Source organism: Molothrus aeneus, chromosome 6 (assembly GCF_037042795.1).
Source record: "Molothrus aeneus isolate 106 chromosome 6, BPBGC_Maene_1.0, whole genome shotgun sequence".
NCBI classification, from domain to species: domain Eukaryota; kingdom Metazoa; phylum Chordata; class Aves; order Passeriformes; family Icteridae; genus Molothrus; species Molothrus aeneus.
Genome location: NC_089651.1, coordinates 14,723,669 through 14,736,405, shown reverse-complemented (window position 1 = coordinate 14,736,405; position 12,737 = coordinate 14,723,669). Strand labels below are relative to the sequence as shown.

Below are 12,737 nucleotides of genomic sequence, written 5' to 3'. Positions count from 1 at the left end.
ACAATCTGCTCTTCATTGATCATAAGTGATGGAAAGTAAACATCATTGCACAGTGGGTGGATCACATGAGAGACAGCAAGATTTGAGCTGCATAATTCATAAAGCAAAAACACAAAACCCCAGAGCTTGGGCTGACAAAATTGGAATCCACAGTCTTGTAAAGCTAATGTGACAGGCAAGCAGAGGAGCATCAAGACCTCTTTTTCACACTGCAAGTAAAGTCCCAAGCCTGGATTCTCTCTTGCACAGGAGGCCATGTTATATCCTGCAAGGACAAAGACACCTGTTTTGATATCTAATGTACTTGCTGGTATTTTTCTTGCCCATCCCTTCCCATTTCCCAGGGATTCCAATTCAGTTTGTCAGCAATCTCAAAACACCCAAGTGAAGAGGAAGGGAAAAGCCTGCCTGGAGTGTGTGCTAGCTCCTGAAGGTGTCACCCTGAAGGGGACGAAAAATGGATGAGTGATAGAGAGGTCTCCTGAGTAGACCAGGAGGCAGGAAGGGGAGAGAGCAGAGCTTACCATTTCATGCAGCTGGGCTGAGAGACTGGGGAGGTTGCACAGTGACCGCAGGGTCCACGAGACAGTGACCCTAAGGAGCAGTACAGCAGTGCCAGTGCAGCTGTGGGAGGTAAGTGGGGATGACTCAAGAGAGGAAGAGGAATATTTAGTCTTTACACTGTTTTTCTGTGTGAAACTCTCCAGTGGAGCAGTGCTGCTTTGCTGGAACACCTAGGAAACTTGTAAAATAACACTGATCTGCAATCTTTTTATTGTTTATCATGGAATAAGCTGTTAGTCTGTACCTTCTGTTGGTAGTATGAGGGTAATAATGAAGGACTTTTTTGCATTATGAAGTGGTAGAAGCATAAAGCAGTAAATCTTTCATTTAAGTCCTTACACCTGTCACCTAAACCAGGCTAATAAAATGTATTGCATGTTTTATTTTAGTCAGGATTGCCCTAATGAATTCTTATCTTGATTCTTTAAAGTGACCCATGGGACTTGGACTTGACTGCAGTCTGCTGAGGACCAGCAGCACAACAGGAGGCTGGTAAATGTTTAATATCACATTTGTTTTGTGAATTAATTTTGCAGTAGCATTATTGATGCTGTAAACTTTAGTCTATTATCTTTACAGAAATACACACAGCTGTTAAGAAAACCAGGAAGAAAAGTAGGAAAATTTAGCTTCATGCTCTCAGCATAGGCTGGAGGAGAATTTCAAAGTTAGGTCGTAGATTTTATTGGCTGTTAATCTTTGAGATGACTTCTGCTAGATGTGGACCAGCTTTGAACTATGCCCAGGTGCTTTCTATTAAAAGCATTTTAAGACCATTTTGAAATTGCCTACACAGGAGGAGGATAAAATGATAGCAGTGCATTCTTCACAAGCTCAGTAACTGCTGACCATTCTCTTGGTGGTATGGTAGAAAGGAAATTTCAGGGGCCAAAAGAAGCTCAGCTCTGAGGGCAGGCAGATTTTCTCACATGGAGGATGGATCTGCCCTAGTGCCCACCCCTGACATGTGAGGCTGGTCCTGCATTTTCTGTGTCAGGCTGCTGCAGGATGGGTACCAGGCCTGGTGTCTGAGTGCCTTCTGTGGGCCATGGCCAGGGTGTCTGATGGGACAGTGCAGGGCAGGGGCCATCCCTGGTCATTCCTGTGTGACAGAAACCACTTGTGTGGCACAGCTAATCTGGAAGCTGTGTCTGAGCTGCCTCTGACTCCTGTGCACGCTGGAATTGTAGTCTGGTGTCTTAGTTACTGATTCATCTTTGCCCATCAGAGTTCAGATACAAATATTGTGTAGGCAGTAGAGGGAGTGTTTGGCTGGTGTGTCAGCTCCTCTGTACCAGCTATGAGAATGGAGCAGTGCCAAGGGGCACTCTTCTGCTTCTGCTTTTGGATTCCTATAGCTGCATTCCCTTCAGTGAACACATAGAAAGGAGAGGGAAAACTACTTAGGAACAACCATTTTCCATCCCCCTTTCTTCACAGGATTTCTTCCAATTTACTAAACCACTTTCATCCTGTGATCTGCCCATTTTGTTAGGAGATCTCCCTGCTGTTCAACACCTTCTTGGTGTTTGAAGTACTCAGTTGACAATTCTGAACAGTTTTTTGTTCATATGCTTCCACTGTGAATTTTTCCAGAGACACAGTACCAAACCTGTCAGAGTTTAAGGAGTTGTTTAGTCATATGGTTTAGTTTTGGGCAGTCCTGCAAGGAGCAGATAATTGAAATCGATGATTCTTGTAGGTCCCTTTCAACTTGAGCTAGAGCTCTTCTATGATTCTATGACATTTGCAGCCATAAAGCGTGTGATGTTCATATTTTCAATTGGGGATCCTGACAATCTGTGTTGTCCTAAATGACCCAAAGGTAGGAGAAATATGGCTCAAGAAGGCAAAAGGTAAAATGCCCATGGAATGATCAGTATAAGGAAAGGCTGCAAAACCCTAATGGGACTTGGCATGGCGTTGATAAAGGGCTTCTAATTGAGGACAAACAGATGGACAGATCAGATGAGAACAGATCATGTCCTTCCCACACTACTACTGTCTCAGTCTTACTAAGTTTTGGCTTTGGATCTTGGCTTTGTCAAAATTTTCCTTTGCAGTCTCCTGTGAAGATGCTTTCACATTTGCTAACCCATTTATCAGCCTGCAGGCTCACACCCTTTCCCACAAGGTTGGCTTCTCACCACCCACCCTTCTCCTGGTCTCTGATTTCCAGAGTAATCAGTAAATGTATCCTCTGCATGCAAATGCACACCCTTCAGCACATACCATGTGGCTCCTCTAGGCAGATGCACAGATCCATGAAATACTGGTTCATTTTGTCCGTGGATCACTTTACCTGAGCAGGAGCCAGAAATCCTGACAGCTTGGACATCTTAGGGCAGGAAACTCTGATCATAGGATTCAGGGACATGGCTGGAAATTCTGTTCATTGCAGTCTGTGTTGTTTCCTGCCTCAGTCTTTTTGCTGGGTGACAGGCTTGGAAAGGATTAGGACAGTGAAGCAGGGAACCACCCACAAACTCATCACTGACCAACGGGGAGAGGAGCAGGAGGCAGACTTGCCAGTGGATGTAGCCACCCTGTGTCCTTCCTGCTCTTTACCAGGTGTACACAAACACCTGCAGAACCAGTGCTTCACCAGGGCCCCTCACCTGGGCCAGTAGCATTTTACAGGCTTGTCTGTGTGCACAAGCAAAACCTCTTCCTGCTGCTTCTTTATTCCCCGAGGGGAGACAATGGTACAGCCCTACTGTTGCTTTTAAGCCGATAAATCAAGAATTTGAGCCTGAGCCTTTGCTTCAAACGCTGATGTCGTGAGGAACAAGCAAAGCACGTTTTCTGAAATGATGACTGGAAGGAAGCTGTGTGTATGGCTCGGCTCTTGGCAGGCAGATGGCGCCAGATGGGCGTTCGGCGTGGCAAAAAGCCTCGGCTGGATCAGGGCAGCGGGATAAAACCACAGGCGGGACACACGGGAGTACGAGTGCTGTGCGTGCCCCACTGAATGGTTATCACACTCTGCTGCAGTGAAAACACATCCACAGCAAAGCCTTTGGTATGGGGAGAGCTGATTTTCCTGAGTATCAGCAGAGAATTGTGGTTTCTAAAACAACACGTGTGATAAAAACAAATTAAAAACAACAAATATGTTAAGAATCATAGAATAGCTCAGGTTAGAAGGGACCTTAAAAATCATCTAGTTCAAATCTTTCACTAGACAGGTTGCTCAGAGCCCACATCCATCCTGTGGTCTTGAACACTGTCAAAGGTGGGACATCCACAGCTTCTCTGGGCAACCTGTTCCAGTGCCTCACGACCCTCACAGTAAAGAATTTCTCCAAAATATCAAATCTAAACCTACTCTCTTTCAGTTTGAAGCCTTTATCCCTTGTCCTGACACTACATGCCCTAGTAAATAATTTCTCCCGTCTCTCTTGTTGGCTCCCTTCAGGTACTGGGAATCTGTAGTGGGATAGAATATGAGAAAATATAGTTTAGAAAGTAATCTTACCCCTAAGGAGTTGCAGCTGGGCCAACTATCAATGATTAGGAGCAGGCCTGACTTTACCAGGCCACAGCTGTAACCACGGAGAAGAAGAGTGCTATAAGAGAGTGGGGCGGCTGGGTGAGAGGGGAACTGGAGTCAGTGGCTGCTTTGTGAAGGAGAAAGAGTCAGTGCTCTGAGGAGATGCCCACAAGAAAACATCAAGAAGGTATGGAACCTTTGTGATAAGGAGACAACAGTATGGAACCCCTGCGATAAGATAGCAACATGAACCTGTTGGTTTTGTTTTGGGTTTTGTTACCATGTGGAAGACATCCTTATCATTCCCCCATATTACTCTGCTACAAATGAGGGAGTATTTTCTTTACTAACTTTGATTCTACTATCTTTATTGTGATCTTAGGTATATATCCCCATGGGACTTTAGGGAAGAACAGCAGAAGGATGCTTTACAAAACCAAGAAACTGTCTAGAATCAAATCTCCAGGTCCTGGGAAAGTGAGGAGCTTTGGGATTTGCTACTTCCCAGAGCTCCCTCTTTTTCTGCTGAGGTGAACAACTAGAGGAGGGCAGGTGACTCACTGTATAAGAAACAGAACTAAATCAGCTGAATCAAAACACGATCAATCAAAGTATAAGAGAAAATTTTGGGTGTCTCTGAAGACTTTCACAAAACACCAAATTCTAATAGTAAAAACATGAAGGAGTGTATGAGGAGCCCAGTTTTGCACCACTTTTTCTGGGAACTCACAGATACGGGATAGGTGTCAAGTTATATTTGCAGCTGCAGCCTTCAAATGTCTTATGTTCTTTCCAGATTTTCCAATCACTGAAGAATCTGTCCTCAAGCTTTTTGCTACACACAGTGTCACTGTGAAGAACCAAGCACACTGCAAGCATCAAGGTTCCTTTGGCAAAGCCAAGGCCCAAAGTCACATCAAGGACAGTATGGAGGAGACAGAGGAAGAAAACGTGTTGTTGGAGAAAGCCAGTGGCTGCATTACAGCCAAAACCTTAGTAAGAAAAGACAGTGGAGCCTTTGTGCTGAATCTGAAAAATCACTGTCTGCAGAAGAATGTAGTGATAGAAAAAGGGGCAATGACTTCAAAGGTATGTTTGGATTAACATTAGGAAGAATTCCGTACTGTGAGGGTGGTGAGGCACTGGAATGGGTTGTCCAGAGAAGCTGTGGTTGCTCCATCCCTGGAAGTGTTCCAGAACAGGTTGGATGGGGCTCTGAGCAACCTGGTCCGGTGGGAGATGTCCCTGCTCATGGCAGAGGATTGGAAGGAGATGATCTTTAAGGTTTCTTCCAACCAAAACCATTCTGCGTAAAACTAATTTAGTTGGAAAACACTGCTGAACTATCTTCTGGGAGTTACAGTTCAGGTACCTGATCTAGTTGAAGCTGTCCCTCTTTATTGCAGGGGGATTGGACTAGATGGGCTTTACAAGTCCAGCTCAAACTATCCTGTGAGACCTCTTGTTCCTATATTTGATCCCCAGTGACAGCAATTTTCTAGTCCCCATTCCCAAGGTCAGAGTGCATCACAGGATATACAAGGCAAACAGCAAGTCTGGGTTATTGAAACATTTAAGAAAGAAAATCTTCAACTTCAAGCAATATATCTAACTTTTAATCTAAAACTTTGCATTTTTTGTCCAAACTTCCTATGAATTAGGGAAGGCATTTCTGAGCTACTCTGTAATGCACTGCAGAAAGAGCTCATTTTCAAAATAAGTGCAATAATTGAAATGTTTAAACATATGAAGTGACCAAGATGGCAAAGAAATAGTCTTTAGAAAAACATTATGAACATGAATAAATCGAAATGAACAAGTTACCCTCCTTGACTTCCTGCTATGCATACATATATTTCTTTATACATACAAATATAACACGTGCACACAATTTGGAGTCAATAGATTGTGATTGTTCTGTGCTAGTTTGAGTTCCCTCTGTGTAGAGCCTCCGAGAGAAGTGTCTCACAAAAGTTGCTTTTGGCTTGTTATCCACAAGCAGCAACGAGAGGCCAGAACATACAGCACCTCTGAAAGTCACACCTATGGGTTTGGGTGTCTAATTTTGACTGCTTTTTCCTGAATTAGACCAGAACTGACTTGAGCAAGTGGCTGATTTTGTTGTATCCATCAGATAGCAACCGTATGATCCATGCTTATCACAGCTTGTGCAACACATGGGAGTGTTCCTATCAGCAGCAGGAGCATCTGACTAATCAGACTGTTGCTCTTCTTTTTCTGTTAATATTTTGGTTCTTTCTTGGATTCTTTCCTCTGTCTCATTGAAAATGTTGGGATTTCTCATTAATTAAATTGCAACCACTCATGGTATTGTCCTGGTTTCTGCTGAGATAAAGTTAATTTTATTCTTAGTAGCTAGTACAACACTCTTTTGGACTTGGTAGCTAAGTAGTGTTTTCTCTTTTTAAAGGACTATTCAGTTTCCCATGCTCTGCCAGTGAGCAGGTGCACAACAAGCTGGGAGGGAGCATGGCCAGGACAGCAGGCCCAGAGTGGCCAGAGGGATATTCTTATATCAGAGACTATCATGATCAGTGTATAAACTGGGGAAAATTGGCTGGGGGCTGCCAGTCACTGCTCAGGAACAGGCTGGGCCTCAGTCAGAGGGTGATAAGCAACTGTAGCCATCTCTTGGGTTTTGTTTCTCTATCTCTCTCTCCTTTTCATCTTCTTGGTTTATCTCAGTCCAAAAGCAATAAAAAATTAAATTAGTGATCCCTTTGTAACTATTGAAAAAGGACACAGAGATTCCCAGCTGGGAGGAATTAAATATCTGCAAACAGCAGAGATCAGCATGGTGAAGGTGTTCTGAAGTGTAGGTAGCTTTGGTACTTAAGGTTCAAACTGAGGTTGCCAAAGGCACTAATGTATGACAAATAATATAATTTTTCATATGTTACTATGCTCATCAACCCTTTTAAAAGAAAACTCCCATGAGATTAATGAAAGTTGCTTACATTTTTAATACTGGATTTTTAATAGTAAAGAACCTGTGCCTTGTTCTGAACTGATCAATATCACAAACTCCAAAGGATTACAGTAGCCTCAAAAATGCTCAAATGGGCAGATTTTATTTTGTGTCTGTTACAGAGACTTCTTTCTCTATACGACTAAAGCATTTTACAAAAAAAAAGACTGTTAGATGCCATAAGTAAATAGCCTAAACTATTGATGGAATCCTGTAATAGATACTGAAGTGGGTCTTAGTAGCTGCACATAATTCAGAAAAAAAAAAATGGCCAAGTGTGGAAGCCAGTATAGCTAAAAAACCAGAGAATTCTATGTTGTAGCTGAAAGCCTTGAGGTCAAATAGTTACTCAGATGGGAAAGCGTTCAGGCTCCTTTACATCAGAAGACAACACAAAACCAATTTAAAGCCTGGAGCTATGATTCTTTTCCTATTTGAAGACCTGCATTATCTCACATTAGGCTTAGGAGAGGAGAATATTCTCTGTGCATATGCACTGTATTCCTTATGACCCCCTGTGCTCAAATGAGAGCCTTGTATAAAAGCCATTAGCATCAAGTTTGTTATGGCATGCTGCACTGGATGACTTTTTGGTGCCGGGGGAAGGTTGTTGCATTTTAGCTGAGAATTTCAGAGCAGAACTTGTATTTGGAAACACAACTCTCTATTCTCTTGATTGAAAACATACAGATTTTTTTAACAGTCCATCTTTTGCTCTTCTCATATATAATGGAGGCTGCTGCAAAGTGGGCTAAAGAGCAAAAAGCAAGATACAAAAATCTGTATTTTTTTAAATGACTAATAATCGGGGTACTGTAATCTTTGGCAAATAAACTTGAATAACATTAATAGGATCTTGCAAGTTAGTAAGCACATTCCCTAATCCCAGTCCACATATCACCTGACTACTTCCCACAGGACTGTAGGAGGGATTTATTAAACAAGAAGAGACACAAGAGACTCAGAGTCATAGAAAACAGGTTGGAGGAAATGTACTGCAGAGCTCACCAGCCAGCTAGGAAGAGACAGAAGCAAACCTCTAATGCTGAACACCTCTTCTAAGCACATGTGGAAAATGAGTGGTGGACAGCGCTCACAGCAGACTCCAGATGATTCTGTGCCAGAATGTTTGAGGGGTTTTTTTAAATGGCCAACCTTGAAACGGTGTCTCCATTGTGTGCCATGTTAGGAACCACATTGCTTTGCTGGACAGAATTTGCTCTGTGTTTCTTAAGGCTCATTTTATACCCCAAAACCCTGCAGGTTTGGCATTCTGAGATGGGACCAGCTCTGCATTCACATCTGCAACCTGTGGACTCTCCTGCTGTCACAGAGCCTTCAGAACTGATGAAGGTGGTGGAATTTTCAACTCCAGCCTTGGCTTAGCCTAGCAGGGAACGAGACCGTGGAGATGTTCTGCCAGGATACACATTAGAGACATGAGTTGAAGAAACCAAAAAGCAGAAAAAATGCACCAAGATCCCTATCTCTATTACCACTTACAGACAAATACTGCTTCTGAACCCAAGCCATGAGTGAAGCTGGTATGGGAGAAACAGGCCTGTAAGAGGAAGGAATTCTAGCAATATCACCTTCAGGTAAGACCTGTGGTATCCATCTAGCTGTAACTCCTATCTGTCAGCTGTTACTTTCTTTTGTTTTTAACATATACCACATTTTGTAAAGCTTTATCGGATTAATCTTGCACCACAAAAAAGCATTTATCATCACAGCTTGGCTGGGTTTTCTTCATTTTTCAGAGGTTCTGAGAGGAGATGGAGAGCAGCACCAAGTTGTGCAATCCTTGAGCCAAATTTATTCATTCTGCCATCCTTCTTGCTAAGCTGTCCCCTGAATGACTGTGTCAGGTATAATGGAGTAACAGTTGTTTTTTTCCACCACATGACTTCTTACATCACACCTCACATGTGGTTACAGAGGTCACTGTTGGAAGATTCTCTGATTCCTGACACGGATTCAGTATTCTGAATTAGGACAGTTGATGCTACAGTACACAAACCATCATGTTTGAAACAGCCATTTGCTGTAAATATGTGGTGTTACTGAGACAGGATTATAATCCTTTCAGGCCCTCAGTGAGCACTCAGCCTTCTGGCACCAAAGGCTGAAGTAATATTAGCAGAGGTCATGCTTCAAGTACACTAATTATGTCTTGAGAATGAAGATATGAATGAGAATGACCTGCCATGAAATCCCCAGCTACCTTACTAATTAAGGTAGCAAAGCATCTAAGTCTTTATTGTTTAAAACTTGTTTGCTTAATTATTAATTAGAAAATTCAGGCTTTTTGTCTAAGATACTACCAGGTGACAAACCATGGTGCTGGCTGTCCTCAGCAGCAGTAAGGCCAGCAGGAACAGGTGATTCATGAGTAGAGCAGAAAGACTTCCAGATTTCACTGAGGAAGTCTCAGAAGGTAATATCCAGGTGGTCAATATGAAAAATGGTCATTTCTCTTCTCAGTCTCCACTTTGGAATTGCACAACTCATCTGTGGGGCATGGCTTTGTTACTGTATCATCAAATAAACAGCAAAAAATCCCAGAGAGACTGTAAGCTCCAGACAAACTTCTCTGGTATGGCATGGCAACATGAAGTACTGTGCTGAGGAGTATGAGGAGCCCTGTAAAAACACACATTATACAAAGCTGTTTGTGGCAGAATTTGGACAGTAAAATCATCAAATGAGGCATTAAAGCTGCCTTTTCCTTTCCTTTGTTCTCATTCATGTGTTACATGTAAACTACACTTTTTTGGCACATTTTTTACAATATTTTAAAATATTCCTGTTCCACCCACCTCACCTGAAATGGTCCTGAGTAGGTGCTCATCAGAAAGCAGTAGATTGCATTGGTGTTTTTCTTGTGGTTGCACAACTGTGGTGATTGCATTGGTGTTTTTCTTGTGGTTGAGAGCAGAGCTGACAACATTTTAACCCTTTCATGTAGTACCTTCTGCTGAAATAGTCTGAAGGGTTCTTCTCACAGTCTCTGATGTGACTCAACAGGCTGAAGAATGGCTTTAGCTTTCTGTGCACTCTCTCACTCTCTAATTTTTTTTCTCTCTCTTTGTTTTCTTTTATTCCTGCCTGCTCAGGTTTGATCTGACTGTGAGGCTGAAGAGCCACATGGTGGTTTGTGCTGGGACAGCACCATGACTTTGCACATCTTTTCTGTGAGCTTCTCTGTTGTGTCCTGTCAGAGTAGGAATCTTGCAATTCATGTTTTCTTGGTGAAATACAGCTGCAGGGTTTGGGGCCTGGAGCAGTCCTTTAGCCTTTATCACAAGCTGTCATTGCAGTTTCAAAGTTGACTATTGGAGAAAAGTCATTCAGAGCTCCAGGTTCACAAAGTCCTGCATAACTGCTCAGTGCTTTTATGGCAAGCCTTTTTATAGGCCTTCCTGTGGTGATAGAGGGACTCAGTGCACACAAAAGGTTTGTCAGCTGCACAACCCAGCCCCTCACAGGTGGAGCAGCAGTGCTCAACAAACCATAAAACATTGGGGAGGCTCTGTGATTCACCATGAAAAGCAGAATTTTTCAAGCATGCAACTACATTTCATGTTAGGTGAAGAGAAATCATTCTTGATTAAACCTTGAGTGACCTAGGTTTGTAAAGACAGTGCTTGAGGTCCCAACACTGTCCTGAGGTACAATTTATATAATGTGGATGTTGAGTTCATTTCTATAGATGCTAACAACAATTTATATGCTTTCCTTTTTTTTTTTTTTTTTTTTTAATCCTAGACCACTACATGAGCTCAGGCTCCACAGGACCTTGCAAAATGAGCCCCACTTAAGAAGGTACCTCTCAGTTTAAATTGTATGAGTTGATCTGTACCACACCAGATGTCTTCCCTCAGCTTCCAAGATGATTAAACTAATGAACTGTAGCATGAGGTTATGTGGAATCTCCCAGGCCATGCCAGCTGTGTGCACTTTGCTGGGGACAAAGCCTGCCACTGCCTTTGCAGATTGAAGAAATCTCTAGCACTGGTGTCCTTGAAACATTTTTCTATCGGGCTGATTCCATGCAAGTAGCTCCTGTAGCCACAGACATCCCTGTTGTGCTCAAAGATGAGGATTTTTTCTGTTGCTGCCCAAGCCAGGACACAGAATTTCACATTTGCAGTTGTCTTGGCCAGTGCTCCCCGCCAGCACCACCAGTGGTGTGGAAAAAGAGGGAGGACAAGAACCATTCCCAGTCCTCATCCACAGCACCAAGAGATTTGTTTCTGACCTGTTTTCACATTATCCTCAAGAGGAGTCGCAGAGATGTCCTTTACAACATTAGCATGCAAGCTGCAGGTACAGTGTAGAGAAAACTCCATCACCTTGGGGTGCTGACAGGAGGTACTCTTGTGCTGATGGAAATTACACACAATTTCTGCATCAGTACTAGGGTTAGGAAGGTTGGGGTTTTTCCCTTTAAAAAAACCCCCAAAACAGATGCTTCCAATTATACAAACCTTTATCCAAAAAAGGCCACAGGAGCAATCCAAAATGTTTCCACTCAAGTGAAGAAACACTCTCTGGTCAGAAAAGACTTTCCCACTCCTTCGTTGTGTTTCCCAACTCCCTCCTTCAAGTTAGCTGAGCTAAGCCTGGAGCAGCATGGCTCAGAGCCAAGGAATAAGGATGGTACTGCTGAGGCTTTGTTTACTCTGTTCAACGTGGAGGGAAAGGGTGAAGCAGTTATTGCTCCAGACACTCCCAATGCTACCTTGTTTTTCATGTCATTATTTCAACAGGCATATCCCCATAACAGCACTGACTCAACACTGTCTGTCCCCTCAGCAATCTGGTGACATCATTTTCACTGCCAGTGGGTCAGTGCCAGCCAAGTGGAGGGAGGCTGGCTTGGGTCCTTAGAGAGACTCCTGTTACTGTAATGATCTGCTGGGGTTACTGACCTATGCACTTATCATCCTTTCAGAGAATGCTTTTCGAAAGTAACAGCCTTATTTTTTCATCAGAAGGTAATTACACAGTACAAATTGGCCCTCAGGTTGCTCAGGGTAGAAAGGATCAAGGAAGGAAGTACTGTCCTAGATACACAGTGACTTTGGAAGAGAAATATTTTTGCCCCAGAAAAGGATGGAGGGAGGGAACCAAACAGAATAAAGTAGTGCTTAAATAGCTCATTAACTCTTAGCTTTCCCTGACCACCCAGTAATCTGCAGCTGGCTGAAGGAGTCCCAGAACCATGGCCCTAAACCACAGCTCAGATGCAGAAGACAACTAGGAGATGTGTTATGGTGTCCTGCAATGTGATGTCAGTACTGGCATGTGGTTCACAGGCACAGAGAAGGTCTACAGCAATAAATATCCTGTCACAGGCCTGCTCCAGGGAGGAAATACTTCTTCTGAGGCACTGTCTGCAATGACAGTGGGGACACTGACCCTCTGGATTCTCAGGAGCAATGGAACATCTCCAGACACAGAGGTAAGCACAAGACTTGGGGTTAAGCTCAGGCTCCCTGTGTGGCCATGGGTATGTCACCGACCTGCTTTGCACCTCAGGTGCTCACCTGGGGATTAGATACAAGAACACCTCCTCTTCTATCCCTTCCATTTGTTGGCAATCTCTTCAAGACCAGACTTCCTTTTACTAGATGTGTATGTAGCCATAGCACTTTATACAGTTGCTGATTAAATTAAAATTCAGGA

General features: G+C 43.2%; 1 long non-coding RNA gene across 1 annotated transcript; it reads left to right on the top strand.

Annotated features, from left to right (window-relative positions):
* The first annotated feature begins 4,872 nt into the window (after window positions 1-4,872).
* LOC136557511 (uncharacterized) lies at window positions 4,873-12,737 on the top strand. Its single transcript, XR_010783777.1, has 3 exons — window positions 4,873-5,146; window positions 8,310-8,644; window positions 10,815-12,737. It is a non-coding gene; the product is annotated as an uncharacterized lncRNA (long non-coding RNA).